This window comes from Crotalus tigris, unplaced genomic scaffold, assembly GCF_016545835.1.
Source record: "Crotalus tigris isolate CLP2741 ecotype Arizona unplaced genomic scaffold, ASM1654583v1 scf7180000018523.1292444, whole genome shotgun sequence".
In the NCBI taxonomy this organism is placed as follows: Eukaryota; Metazoa; Chordata; class Lepidosauria; order Squamata; family Viperidae; genus Crotalus; species Crotalus tigris.
In genome coordinates, this window is record NW_024097056.1 from 1,254,320 (window position 1) to 1,270,244 (window position 15,925).

Genomic DNA, 15,925 nt, shown 5'->3' on the forward strand with positions numbered 1-15,925 from the left:
TGTCTTCCTAACTTATCACAACTGAGCCAGGAACACTCAGTCAGTTCAGTAAAGCCAAAAAAAATGTGAACCAAACAATAAACACTGCAGTATAACTATGGGTGGATTCTGATTATACATATGGAAAACATACATAACTTGAAATTTAGACTAATTGATTAGAGGTTGTTTACCTCTTGTGGAAGAACTGCTTTGCTATAACCACAGAAGTATCATTTAGTGGATTATAATTTCCCTTAGTGACCAACTCAAAAAAAAAATAGAACTTGTTTATAGGGGGGTCCTTAAATTACAACCATAATAGAGCCGCCAATTTTGGTGGTAAATTGCGATGATGGTAAAAGAGATCGCCACATGACTAGACCCAATTTTATGATCTTTTTTGTGGTGGTGGTGAAGTGAATGCAACCATTGTTATACAAAGGAGATAGTCATTAAAGGACTCCATTGCTCACTGAGGTGGTGTTTACCAAAAACTGAAAGTTTTGTCACATCACCGTGGGGCTCTGCAAATGACCATATAAATAGGCAGGTTGCCAAGCATACAAAATGCCGTCACATGTCATACTGAGTTAAATAAATAATAAGTGTGTGTGTGCATGTCTGTCCATCTGTCTATCCATCTTTCATATCTATCTGTAGTCTGTCTGTCTGTCTGTCTGTCTGTCTGTCTGTCTATCTATCTATCTATCTATCTATCTATCTATCTATCTATCTATCTATCTATCTATCTATCTATCCAGTGGTGGGATTCAGATATGTGAACAACTGGTTCTTGTGTGGATGCCGCTTCTGGAAGTTTATTCTGGGCCTGGGCAACAAAAAATTAGCTACTGGTTCTGCCGAAGTGGTGCGAATTGGCTGAATCCCACTGCTGTATCTATCTATCTATCTATCTATCTATCTATCTATCTATCTATCTATCTATCTATCTATCTATCTATCTATCTATCTATCTATCTATCTATCCATCCACCCACCCACCCACCCACCCACCCACCCACCCACCCACCCACCCATCTATCTATCTATCTATCTATCTATCTATCTATCTATCTATCTATCTATCTATCTATCTATCTATCTATCTATCTATCTATCTATCTTATATTCCTGGTGGTTGTAAGGAGTCCTGGTGACACAGTTAGATTTAAGTACTGCATGCTAACTCTGCCCACAGCCTGGAGTTCGATCCTGATCAGATCTAACCTGATGGGACTCAAGGTTGACTCAGCCTTCCGTTCTTCTGAGGTCGGTAAAATGAAGACCCAGATTGTTGGGTGCAAGATGCAAATAATCTATCGATCTATCTATCTATCTATCTATCTATCTATCTATCTATCTATCTACCTACCTATCATCTATCTATCTATCTATCTATCTATCTATCTATCTATCTATCTATCTATCTATCTATCTGGTGTAGAAGCATATCCAGAATTACATTATGAGTTGTTCACTATGAAATTAAAAGCAGAGTGGGAATACCGTTACCAGATATATGCCACATAGGGAGAGCCACCTTCTATGTCTGCTTTTCAGTGCAGCTGGAGGTTTAAAATTGTCCCTTCCTGCAAGACTGGGGGGAGGGGGAAATCCCCCCCCCACCCGTCAATGGAATTTTTTTCTAGCCATGCTGGGAAATTGTGTCTTTTTATAGCCTCATCATGTTGGGAGGTAAAGACATCCATCTTGCTTTTTATGACAATTCACTCAAACAAACCCAAACACATTGCAATAAGCTAAATATTTAGAGATTTGCCTCTGGTCCTGATCTGACCCAGCTCAATAATCTGATTGTTTCTACATTACCATCAGAGCAGAAGGAACGTAGCAGAAACAGGTCAGCTACATCTGCTTCTTGTATTTCAGTAGGTATATTTCTCAAGTGAAAAGTGTGAAAGCTTTGGTGAAAAGAAAAATGAAGCCGACATAGTTGTTATAGGTCAGAAATAATCCCCTTGATTATTAACCTATTTTCTTCATTATACGAATAAATGAATACATAATGCATCATGTTGGTTTACATAATTGTCACTTCCATCCCGCCTCCCAAGTTGGAGGGGCTGCCATAAGGAAGAGGGGGGGGGTCAGTCTATTCTCCAAAGCATCTGAGGGCAGGACAAGAAGCCACAGATAGAAACTAATCAAGGAGAGAAGCAACTTGGAACTAAGGAGAAATTTCCTAACAGGGAGAAAAATTAATCAGTGGAACGGCTTGCCTCCAGAAGCTGTAAATGCTCCATCACTGGAAGTTTTTAAGAAGAGATTGGACAACCATTTGTCTGAGATGGTATAGGGTCTTCTGCTTGAGCAGAGGGTTGTATAGAAGACCTCTGAGATCCCTTTAACTCTGTTATTCTGCTTTTCTTCAAAGCGATCAGATGTGAACAACCAGACCCACAGTGTTGAGTTCAGGCTAACTACTTTATTATGTTCAGCTTATAATACAGGAATCTCCCAGTCTGGCAGTCTATGCTGGAGAACAATTAGATAAGGCTCTAAGGAAAGGAGGGTTAGCCTTAGTCCTTTTGTGGTTATTCAGTAACTCTAGGCCAGTGGTTCTCAACCTTTTTAATGCCGCAGCCCCCAACCGGTCGTAAGTCGAGGACTACTCAACCGGTCGTAAGTCGGGACCCCATTTGGGGTCGAATGACCATTTCATGGGGGCCACCAAACAACGCAGTCCGCCATTTTTTTCCCCCTTTTCCTTAGCTGTGCTACTCCCTTTTATTCTATCGGCTTTTGAAAGCCAATAGAATAGACTCTCTTGAATAGAGTCTAATTCTATTGGCTTTCACAAGCCAATAGGAATTGTCCAGGCTGTCTCTGCCCTCCTGAGCCCGCCAAAAGTCCCATTCTGCAAACGGTGCTGCACCAGTTGAGTAGTCCTCGACTTACGACCGGTTGGGGGTCGCGGCATTAAAAAGGTTGAGAACCACTGGTCTAAATGCTATGGCTATTTTCACAAGCCTGCAGAATTAAGCCAGGCTGAGCTCTGCTTCATTTCTCTTTATTCATAGGATATTCAACCACTAGTGTCTCTCCCTGGCTGATTTCTCTTTTGGATCCTCCTGCCATTGGAACCATGAAACCGCTGCAGACACTTGGCAGGTCCTGCTGCAAGTCTGTAAGCCGTAAATGTAGAGCAGAGACTGGCTGCTCCAGAAAACCGCATCACAGATAAAATAACAAGTGAAATTTTTTTAAAAAAACAAACAAACAAGGCACTGTATATATGAAATTTATGTGAGAAGACAGCCAAAGGTTCAGTGGCACGAACTCAAAATCTTGGTAGCGAAGGAGATCTTGTCTTTACTGGAGCTGAGGCCTTGCGGTTTCCTTCGCAGGCTGCTGCTTTGGATCAGAATCAGACACGTTTAGTTTAACCCCCTCCCCGGGTCACCCCCTCCCCCCATTGCTGTGAACAGCCTCAAGTCAGGAAAGGTTTTCTTCCAATTCACACAGAAGAGGAGATGGGCGCGGAAGAGAGGATGGGTGAGGAAGAGGGGATGGGTGGGGGGGCAGGCGGCTTTTCATTATTAGTCGGCTGTTGCTTCAGGGAGAGCTTTTGAGACAGTCAGGCTTCTTAAGGAGAAGCAGGCTGAGTGTCTGACATCCTCGACTGGCTGACAGAAAGAACTGCCCTCTCTTTGCAAAAGAAAGAAAGAAAGAAAGAAAGAAAGAAAGAAAGAAAGAAAGAAAGAAAGAAAGAAAGAGAGGGAGGGAGGGAGGGAGGGAGGGAGGGAGGGAGGGAGGGAGGGAGAGGAGGGAGGGAGGAAGAAAGGAAGGAGAAGGGAGGGAAAGGGAGAGAAAGGGAAGAAAAGAAGGGGAAGGAAGGAAGGAAGGAAGGAAGGAAGGAAGAAAGGAAGGAAGGAAGGAAGGAAGGAAGGAAGGAAGGGGAAGGGGAAGATGGAGGGAGGGAGGAAGGAAGGACAGGAAGGGAGGGAGGAAGGAGAAGGGAGGAAAAGGGAGAGAAAGGGAAGGAAAGAAGGTAGGGGGAAGGAAGGAAGGAAAAGAAGGAAAGAAAGAAGGAAGGAAGGAGAAGGGAGGAAAAAGGAGAGAAAGGGAAGGAAAAGAAGGAAAAGGGAAAGAAAGAAAGAAGGAAGGGAAGAAAGAAGGAAGGAAGAAAGGGAGGGAAAGGGAGAGAAAGGGAAGGAAAGAAGGAAGGGGGAAGGAAGGAAGGAAGGAAGGAAGGAAGGAAGGAAGGAAGGAAGGAAGGAAGGAAGGAAGGAAGGAAAATAAATAGATGGATGCTAGCTGCAATAAAAACTGCATTTAAAACTTTATAAAAATAAGATTAAAAACCCTGCAATTATCCTTCTGGTTGTATATTTGTTGGAAGTAAAGATCCAATTATACATTTATAAGTTTTTTTTACATTTACTTTCAAATGATACCTTTGAAAAAAGGGGGGGATCCATCCAGTTAATACTTCTGTATATTAAACATATTACCTTCTTTAAAAAAAACAAGAACAACACAGCGTCGAGGCAGGAGAAAATATTGTTGGTTCTGTAAAATGAAAGTTTTCTATTTCGAATCTCCTGAACGGATAATCTGTTCTGCTAAACAGAATCTTTGTTCTTCCTTCTTTGACTACCTGTAAATACTGCTTGGCCAAATACCAGTTTTGATGGAAAGAAGTTTAATTTCATCCGTTTTGGAGCACACATTAGAGCTTCTCTTTGAGAATCACTGCAAACCACATTAGAACTGCAGGTTTCTTTTAACACAGTGGTTCTCAACCTGTGGGTCGGGTCCCCATTTGGGGTCGAACGACCATTTCACAGGGGTCGCCAAACAAGGCTGTCCACCATTTTTCCCCCTTTTCTTTGGCCACGCCCCTGGCACCCGGTGATGTATAAGTGGTTGGGGGTCACCACAACATGGGGAACTGTATTATGGGGTCGTGGCATTAGAAAGGTTGAGAACCACTGTTTTAACATGAACTCTCCATATTCTTATGGTAAAGGACCTGTTAAATCAGAATAAAGTTTGGATTGAATTTATTGAATGTTTTGAACTTGTTTTGTGACTTATAGTGTGTTGTCTACTGTAGTTGATACTTAGGGATTTTTTATTATTATTTTAATAACTGCTGTTTTTTCCACATTATATGATGTATTCAATTACCTAAAATTAATTCATGAAATATTGGAAGTTTAACCTAATTTAATAAGGATAGTAAATTCCCTGTTTATTCACTTCCTGGTCATAAGAGCAAAATTTCTGCTTAATTTTTTTCTTCATCTCTTTCTGTTTCCTTTGTTTCCTTTTCTTAATGAAAAATAATGGAAGATAATTTTAATATATATATATATATACTAATTTTTTTTTCATTGACATATGTTAATTTTTCCAATCAACAAGTTGTCTGGAGTTTGCTAAGCTAATACATGTTCAATTCCTAATCCTTCATTCTTTTCTCTAACCAAGAATAAAACAAATTCCAAATTTGATATTTGATAGTAGTCTGTATCTTCTTTGTCTTTCAACCTCATAGTTAATTTGTCCATCTCTGCACATTCCAATATTTTCTTGATTATTTGGAAGATAATTTTAATAATAATAATAATAATAATAATAAAAAAATCCAGGAAAAAGGAGCAGAATACCATCCCAGCCTTTGACAAGATCAGTTTCTCAATTGAAATATCTTTCTTTTTTTAACATTTATATATGTACTAGCTGTACCCAGCCACGCATTGCTGTGGCTCAGTGTGGTTAAATAGAAAAGAAAGAAAAGACAAAATGCATGTTTGTAATATGCTTAATTTCACAATGCTTGTGGGTATACAATATTTTTTGTTGTTCCATTGTGTGTGCAGATAGAGAGATTAAGTCCAACAGATGGCACTGTTTTTCAAAAAAGCATGTTTTTACCTGTCACAGGTGTGACATCTATATAATATAGGTATATAAAAACACACGCATATTCGAATGTAACATTGTGTCAAAATTTCAAAGCAATCGGTGACGAACTTTCAGAGATTTAAGATTTTGAACAAATGAACATTTACATTTTTATTTACATAGAGAAGGATATATATATATATATATATATATATATATATATATATATATATATATATATATATATATATATATATATATATATATATATAGTTTCCAAAAGGATTTTGAGAAAAGAGAACATGAATTGTATATTTGTCACAATACATTTTGATCCTCCTATACAAAACAAAAACAAAAAAACCCACCACATTTTGATCCAAAGAACTAATGAAACAAACCTAATCCCTAGTATTGTAAGGCATTTTGACTGTTCTTAAGGAAGGAGAAAGAAATTTAATTTTCACCATTAACTCTCAAAGTCTTGAAGTATCTTAAGACTCAAACAGACTTTTTAATTGGCTTTGCCTTTTCCTTTGCTATTAACTCTGCTTATTATCACCTTCAGAATTAATCAGTGCTAATTGTGGATACTGATCTTAGAATTCAGTGACAGCAATATCCAACTGTTAATGATTTACTAGCATCTAAAGTACTCAAAAAAAGTACAAAGTACAGTCAAAATAGTTAATGCAATCCTGCATTAATAGAGGGATAGACTCAAGATCAAGAATTAAGAATCAAGTACCACTTTACAACACCTTGGTAAGGCCACACTTGGAACACTGCATCCAGTTCTGGTCACCACAATATAAAAAAGATGTTGAGATTCTGGAAAGAGTGCAGAGAAGAGCAACAAGGATGATTAGGGGACTGGAGGCTAAAACATATAAGGAATACTTACAGGAATTGGATATGTCTAGTCCAGGTGTAGACAACATTGGCTCTTTTATGACTTGTGGACTTCAACTTCCAGAATTCCTGAACCAGCATGGCTCAGTTTGGAAACCTCTCCCTTTTCCCTCTGGGAGTTGAAGTCCACGAATTATAAAAGAGCCAAGGTTGCCTACCCCTGGTCTAGTCTAATGAAAGGAAGGGCTAAGGATGACATGATAGTAGACTTCCAATATTTGAAGGGCTACCACAAAGAAGAGGGGATCAACTTATTTTCCAAAGCACTAAAAGGCAAGGCGAGAAACAATGGGTGGAAACTAACCAAGGAGAGAAGCAACCTAGAACTAAGGAGAAATTTCCTGACGGTGAGAGCCATCAACCCATGGAACAGCTTGCTTTCAGAAGTTGTGGGTGCTCCATCACTGGAGACTTTCAAAAAGAGACCGGGCAACCATTTATCTGAAATGGTATAGAGCAGGCATGTCAAACTCATGACGTCACGTGACGTCGCGCAACATATCAGAGCTTTTTTGCCATTGCCGGCAATGGGGTGGGCGTGGCTTCCTGATGACGCATCTGGCCCGCGGACCGGCAGTTTGACACCCCTGGTATAGGGTGTCTTGCTTGGACTAGAAGACCTCCAAGATCCCTTCCAACTCTATCATTCTATGTTCTACGTACTCAACGGTGGAAGGGTTGTACGCCTCCACACAATCATGCAAGCATCTGGGCAGATCTTTCAAAGTAGTCCCCTGGTGCTTCCAAAGGACGTATTTAGAGAGATCCTTTGCACCACAGCATTTTGTAAAGAGCGTCTTCTGAATGCTTTCCACAACTCTAAGACATAATTTTTAAAAAAAAGGGAAAGAGAAAGTTTCTCTCTGTCCAATCATGTCCAACTTTAGGGGACATTGCTCATCTTGGTTTCCTAGCCGAGGGAGCCAGGTTATCTCAAGATGCTTCTGCTGAGGCTCATGGAATGCTGTTACCTTCCCATCAAAATGGTACTTATTTATCTACTCCCATTTGCATGCTTTAGAACTGTTAGATTGGTAGGAGCTGGGGCAGAAACGGGAGCTCACCTGTCATACGGTCCTTGGGTTTCGAACCCCCAACCCATCCGGTTGACAAGCCCAGCGTTTTAACCACTAGGCCACCACAACCCCTTCTAAGGCACCTGCCAGTAGTTAATTTCTTTGAAATGCATTTCTAGGGGCTGTGAGCGTCTTCCTCGGCTTAAGTGACTGGGAATATCACATATCTCAAAATATGGAGAAATTGTTGTTGTTGTTAATTGTTGAAGTCGTGTCCGACCCATTGCGACCCCATGGACAATGTTCCTCCAGGCCTTCCTGTCCTCTACCATCTTCTGGAGTCCATTGAAGCTCACGCCTACTGCTTCAGTGACTCCATCCAGCCACCTCATTCTCTGTCGTCCCCTTCTTCTATTGCCCTCTATCTTTCCCAGCATTAGGCTCTTCTCCAGTGAGTCCTTCCTTCTCATTAGGTGGCCAAAGGACTTGAGTTTCAACTTCAGGATCTGGCCTTCTAAAGAGCAGTCGGGGTTGATCTCTTCTAGGACTGACCGGTTTGAATGCCTTGCAGTCCAAGGGACTCGCAGGAGTCTTCTCCAGCACCATAGTTTAAAGGCCTCCATTCTTTGGCGCTCAGCCTTTCTTGAACTCGGGAAAAATGCTTAGCATCTTACAGAGAAGGCGAGAAAAGAAGGAAAGAAAAAAGCAACAAATCCAGAGAAGCAGATGGAAAAATTAACACTTGTCTAATGAAGAAATAAACTGATTCAGAACTCAGTAACACCATATGGGAGCTTGATGCTTTGTAAGTGTAAGGTTGCAGATCTGTGAAAGTTACGTGATGTGAGAGCTGGTGTTTGTGCCTCCTGTCACTGGGATAATCATTTCCACTGCCTCGCTGTATCAAAATGGTAATTCCGTATATATTATTTTGCATTGTATCCGGGATTAGAGATGGGAATTAGGGACCAGCTTTTTTCAAGGGATCCTGTCTTGGCAAATGATTGATTTATTCATGTAAAGCCATTTGAAGAAAAAAAAAAAAAACCACGTACTTATGCAAAAAAAAGGCTCTTGAATCAATTCAGTTAAAAAACAGAGATTTGGGGGGCCTTTTCGCATCAAAGATCCCACCCGAAAAGAAAATGGAGTCAAGGGAAGAGTGAAAGGGATGTGAACTAGTCATCAGAAAAATGAATTTAAATTTATTTTGTTCAGTTTCTAAGGCCACCCTGTTCAAAATGACCCTGGGTGGCATACAGTATTAAAACGATATCATCAAGAGTTGAATTGACTGGAGAATAGAATAGAATAGAATAGAATAGAATAGAATAGAATAGAATAGAATAGAATAGAATAGAATAGAATAGAACAGAACAGAACAGAACAGAATAGAATAGAATAGAATAGAATATAGAACGGACTAGACTAGACTAGACTAGACTAGACTGGACTGGACTGGACTGGACTGGACTGGAGTAGAGTAGAGTAGAGTAGAGTAGAGTAGAGTAGAGTAGAGTAGAGTAGAGTAGAGTAGAGTAGAGTAGAGTAGAGCTGGAAGGGACCTTGGAGGTCTTCTAGTCCAACCCCCTGCTCAAGCAGGAGAACCTATACCATTCCAGACAAGTGACTATCTAACCTCTTCTTAAAAACCTCAAGTGATAAAGCACCCACAGTTTCTGAAGGCAAATTGTTCCACTGGTTGATTGCTCTCACTGTCAGGAAGTTTCTTCTTAATTCCAAGTTGCTTCTCTCCTCGATTAGTTTCCATCCATTGTTTCTTGTCCTTCCTTCTGGTGCTTTGGAGAATAAGTTGACCCCCCTCTTCTTGTGACAGCCCCTCAAACACTGGAGTACTGCTATCATGTCACCCCCATTTCTTCTTTTCTTTAGACTGATCAAACCCAATTCCTGCAGCCGTTCTTCACATGTTTTAGTCTCCACGCCTTTGATCATTGCAGTTGCTCTTCTTTGAACATTTTCCAGAGAAGATGTAGCATTCCCTCATGTGACAAGAGAACTGTGGGGGACTCAGCCATGAGTAAATCCAAGGCTTTTTAAAGGTTTAAGGGTTCTCTGCTCCAGAGAGCAGGAAGAATGAAAGAGAAGGCATGCTTTCCTGGATCCTATCAGATGACCCTGTTTTATTGATGAGAAAAAACAATGCATTTATTCATTCATTTGTATCCAGGCTTTATTATTTTCACAAATAATATCCAGCACACCTCCCTCTTCTTACTTTCCCACAACAATTACCCAGTGGGGATGGTTGGCTTTCATGGCTAAGGCAGGACTCATGATCCCCTTCTTTCTAGCTTAGTGCTTTAACCCAACAGCCCCCAATCTTTGGAGCACCAGAGACCAATTCCATGGAGAGAGGTTTTTCCATAGACCAAAGGGGGCGCTGTTCCGTGTGATGCCTGAATCCCGTAGATGGGGCTTCATGTGTTTGCGCGGCCCAGTTTTCTGGCATGCCATGGCCCGGTGCCAGTCTACAGTTGGGGATTCCTGCTTTAATCAGTAGACCAAACTGGCTATAAATAATCAGTGCATATTCTCCATGCGCTGTAGAAGGCCTCTTACCAAGGTTTGCGGGCTTATCTTTCTGGTTAATGGCTTCCAGAATGTAAACTTTGGAAGAGATATTTATATCTGAGTTAGCTTGTAGTTTTTTTTTTTAATAATTTTTTATTTTTCCAAACTCTCCCCCATACATATACCGTAATACTTATCAGATATTAACATACATTCCCTCCACATTCACATACAGATACTTTTAACAAAATGAAATAAATACATACACATAACTTTGGTGTTGCTCGCCCATTTCCCCTTTCACCGTATCCACACTCCTTCTTCTTTACCTTCTTTCTCCCTTTCTTCTCTTCCCTACTTCCCTCTTCTTCCTATCATCTCCTTCACCACTCTCCTCCCCTTTCCTCTTCCTCCAACCTTCCTACTTCCTTCTCCCCTCCTTTACTCTTTTCTCTCTCCTCTCCTTTCTTCATCCCTCTTCAGATACAATTCAGGGGTAATGTCCGAGCATGAGTTAGCTTGTAGTTTGAAGGCCAATTTTGGTGAAAGTTCTGGACTTGTTTGGCTTGACGTTTGTGTATTGGACCCAAGAGTGTTTGTGTATGGGCCCAAGAGCTGTCATAGTACATATGCTGTAATTCACCTACTGTTTAGTCTACTGTAATCTGTGCTCTGCGGAGCTGACCTTGAAGAATATTTTCAAGATATTTTTGTTCAGTCACTAAGCCATGTCCAACTCTTCACGATCCCGGGGATCACAGCACACCAACCCCACCCCAATCCTCCACTGTGTCCTGGGGTTTTTCCAAACTCATTCCCACTGCATCAATGATCCCTGTCTAACCATCTCATCCTTTGCTGTCCCCTTCTCTTTTTAGCTTCCATCTTTCCTAACATCGGGGTCTTTTCTAAGGAGCCCTCTCTCTTCATTAGGTGGCCAAAGTCTTTGAGCTTTCTCTTATGCTATGTTTTGTTTTTTTCTTTTGGTTCACATCACTGCCCATAAATAAGACAAACGGGTTGCGGTTTAAAAACCGTTTAGAATAAACCAGTTGTATTTATTTTAACAAGTAAGAGAACTGAAGCAATTTATTCAGGGACTTTAATGTTTCACGGAGGCTAAGATATTTGCCAGGCTGCTCACCCTTGATGGTGCTACCCCAGTTCATTCATATTCTATGGCAGACATGTCAAACACAAGGCCCGGGGACTGGATGCGGCCCGTGAAGTGGTTTTATGTGGCCCACGAAGCCATCCTGGAAACAGTGAGGGAACGGCCCCCACTGCCTTGGCCCTGGCCCAGGCCGGCCGGGAGCCAATGTACAATTTTGTGGTGGCCATCTATGCTGAAATGCATTCAGTCTTAGCTCCACAAGGCCGTCTGGAAACAGCGAGGAACCAGCCCCTGCTGCATGGGCCCTGCCCCCTGGGTGCATGCTGGGGAGGGGTCACCCTTTGTGAGGAATGAAGAAATGGGCCGTGCCTTGGCGCTTGCCCCGGTCCCACCCCCTTCTGCCACAGACCCTCAGATCTGTCCCACTCCTGCCCAGGCCCCCACAGGCACCCTTGACGCAAATGATGTAGAGATGGCCATGCCCACCCAGTAGGCCACACCTACTCCATTCACACCCACCCAGTAGCCCACACCCACCCTGGCCACATCCACCTGCCCCCCCAAGGGCAACTGCAATGCTGATGCGGCCCTCAGTGAAATTGAGTTTGACACCCCTGTTCTATGATATACAGCTGGTTACTTTATTATGACAATATCCAACACTGTGCACCATCAATATAATTACTCAGGACACCATTTCTAAATAACACTTGTCACAATTAGTGATATATATAACACCAGCCTGAAGATGACAAATGGGACTTCGTCGAAACGTCACCAAGACACTTCCAATTTTATGCGGGAGAAAACCCGAATAACCAAAGACCTACATATATATATATATATATGTGTGTGTGTGTGTGTGTGTGTGTGTGTATACAGAATAGAATATAGAATAACAGAGTTGGGAGGGAACTTGAGGTCTTTTAGTCCAACCCCTTATTCAAGCAGGAGAACTCATGCCATCCCAGTTAAATGGTTGCCCAATCTCTTTTTATGCTTTTCTGCCTTTCATCTGACTAATCTTCCCATTACGATTAGAAAGCTAAACTCATTTCATCTTAAACGTTTCTCACGTCTACAAAAATGTCTTTTTGTTTAGTAAGTCTATATATACAATTTATAGTTGCCCTTGCACTATACACACATCCTGAAATCTGGCTGAGAGGCCAGGAGCCTTTATTCACATGGGGTACATTTAGATGCTTGGTTCTTTCTATGTTTTAAAATAATATTCACCCCTGGCCATGCACTAAATACATCCTGTTAACTGGCAAACAAAAGTCTACTTTAGTCAACCGATAGATAAAGCCATATCTCATTTGGGAGCATAGCGAAGTTTTGAAATAGTTCTCGGTGCTATTTAAACTGCGATACACAGATATGAACAATGGCAAATGCTTTTACGATATGGGTTTTATGGACGGGCTGAGTTTGTGCAGTGCAAAATGTGTTTGAACAAGGAACCAGTTTCCACCAGTTGTAGAACCACTTCCTTAAACACAAGTATGCTGGGCGACCCCAACTCAATGACCTTTGGATAATCATGGTGGGGCCATCAATAACATTATCTGGCACTGAGGGGGCGGTATAGCAGAGGGTCTCTAGCTGAGTGTTTGCTTGTACAAATAAGCAAACAAAATTCTTTCCAAAAGGATTGCGTAGATACTCTCCAAATAAACTTGATAAACCTAAATTAAATTTTTTAACTGCACACGGCCTAGAGTCACACTGTGAGAGAGATGGGCAGTCTCTAAATTTGATATAAACCTAAATATATAGAATAACAGAATTGGAAGGGACCTTGGAGGTCTTCTAGTCCAAACCCCAGTCAAGCAGGAAACTCTATACCAGGGGTAGGCAACCTTGGCTCTTTTATGACTTGTGGACTTCAACTCCCAGAATTCCTAAGCCAGCCATGCTGAGGGGAAAGGGAGAAGTTTCCAAGCTGAGCCATGCTGGCTCAGGAATTCTGGAAGTTGAAGTCCACCAGTCATAAAGCAGCCTAGGCCTAGGCCAGAGGTAGGCAACCTTGGCTCTTTTATGACTTGTGGACTTCAACTCCCAGAATTCCTGAGCCAGCATAGCTCAGCTTGGAAACCCCTCCCTTTTCCCCTCAGCGTGGCTGGCTCAGGAATTCTGGGAGTTGAAGTCCACGAGTCATAAAAAGTCAAGGTTGCCTACCCCTGCCCTATACCATTCCAGACAAATGGCTGTCCAATGTCTTCTTGAAAACCCTCCATTGATGGAGCACCCACAATTTTTGGAGGCAAGCTGTTCAATTGGTTGATTGTTCTTGCGATCAGGAAATTTCTCCTTAGTCCTAGGCTGGTTGTCTCCTTGATTGTTTCCATCCATTGCTTCTTGTCCTAAAATAAATGAATTCCAATCAAATACGCATTAGATAGGTCTTACGTTTATTCTAGTTGGACAACATTAAAAAAAAATTCCTTGAATACAAAGATGAGAGCTTCCAAACTGACTTCCATTAATATTAGTGGTCCACTGAGAGGCTGCCACAAGAGACACAGAGAGATATTCCATATGCAAACATTGGGATTTCTCCTTCTCCTTCTCCTCCTCCTCCTTCTCCTTCTCTTTCTCCTTCTCCTTCTCCTTCTCCTCCTCCTCCTCCTTCTCCTTCTCTTTCTCCTTCTCCTCCTCCTCCTCCTCTTCCACCACCACCACCACCACCTCCTCCTCCTCCTCCTCCTACTCCTACTCCTCCACCACCACCACCTCCTCCTCCTCCTCCTCCTACTACTACTCCTCCACCGCCACCTCCTCCTCCTCCTCCTCCTCCTCTCCCTTTCCTGTGTATATTCTTCTTCTTCTTCTTCTGTCTATATTCTCCTCTTCCTCTTCCTCCTTCTCCTCCTCCAACCCAAAGGCAACTTCTTTGAAATAAGGATTAGTAGCTATTTACTGACATTAATACTTCGCTTTCATTACTATTCAAAATTATGACTTGCAGAACACTAAGAGGTTTCGTATTCTCTGACAAATATATTCCACTGCTTTCTTTGAGAAAGAATTCTTAAAGGTAAATTCTGAAGAGATGGGATTCTGAATTGCATTGAAGAAGAGCCATGTTTCAGACTTAAGTTCCTTAAAGCGAACAACAACAACAAAAAAATAGTTTAATGTATTTTTTTTTAAAGGGACAGTTACAAATAATAGTTTCTATCAATACAACAGTATTATTTGGAAGACTGGATAAAGGTATTTTGGATGCTTAATAAGTCAAGTTATTTAAGTAAAAGCAAGGAGATCAATTTGTCAGAGAATTTTTTTTTGCTGAAAATGCTCCATTGCTTCACTTTTATTGGGATCGTAATTCTTTTCTTCAGTTGTGTTGGTTTTTTTTTTTAGTTGCGGAAAATATCTCGAACGAAACGCATCGCCCACGGAAGCTAAATTAATTTCAGATTTCTCTTTCTTTTGCAGAACTACAGGAAACCAAGACATCCCAATTTTACTCCCTTTCCCATCACCCCTTGGACTACAGGATATTAGTGATGGATGAAGATCAAGACCGGATCTACGTTGGCAGCAAAGATCACATTTTGTCGTTGAATATCAATAACATAAGCCAGGAGCCACTGAGTGTAAGTTCACGGTGTGGTTGAGAATGGAAGATTTTAAAAGTTTTGCATGAAAAATGGAGGGATAACAATATGTCTCATTCTTCCATTAATAGTGTTCTGTCCCAGCCTACGTGAGTCCTTGTTAACTCACAAGGAGAAACCCCTCTTCCAACAAGTAGGCTGGAACCGCAGGAAAAACAAACCCCTTTTATTACAGATCTGCAAAATGTCCAAATGCAAAGGCCAAACAAATACGATGAAATGAATGTTGATTCTTTCTCAAACGGAAAATTGTCCAAAGGCACAGGGAAACAAAACATGATTCAATGAAACTTGATTCCTTCCCAAATGGTTGCCTTCAGCAACCAACACCTCCCACACCTTCCCTTTTATTATGCAGCCCAAGGCATGACTTCCTAATGCCTTCTCCTTTGCCTTTGGAGCCATCCCATTGCCTTCCTCTGTCCAACTCTTGTTGCCTGTAGGTATTTGCGAGCATCTATGACAGACATGTCAAACACAAGGCCCGGGGGTTGGACGCAGCCCGGGAAGTGGTTTCATGTGGCCTGTGAAGCCTGGAAACACTGAGGGAATGGCCCCTGCTGCCTTGGCCCTGGCCCAGGGCGGCCGGGAGCCAATGTACAATTTTGAGGTGGCCATTTATGCTGAAACGCATTCAGTCTTAGCTCCACAAGGAAACAGCGAGGAACCAGCCCCTGCTGCGTTGGCCCCGCCCTTCGGGTGCATGCTGGGGAGGTGTCACCCTTTGTGAGGAATGATGAAATGGACCATGCCTTGGCGCTTGCCCCGGTCCCACCCCCTTCTGCCAGAGACCCTCAGATCTGTCCCACTCCTGCCCAGACCCCCACAGGCACCCTTGACGCGATCGATGTAGAGCTGGCCAT

The 15,925-nt window shown here is 42.0% G+C and overlaps 1 long non-coding RNA gene across 1 annotated transcript in view; it reads left to right on the plus strand.

Annotated features, from left to right (window-relative positions):
• Nucleotides 1-15,069, plus strand: part of LOC120312566 — an 80,823-nt gene extending 65,754 nt beyond the window's left edge. The window contains exon 3 of the long non-coding RNA XR_005557917.1: nucleotides 14,881-15,069. This is a non-coding gene — a long non-coding RNA (uncharacterized LOC120312566). The remainder of the gene's footprint in view (nucleotides 1-14,880) is intronic.
• The last annotated feature ends 856 nt before the right edge of the window (nucleotides 15,070-15,925 follow it).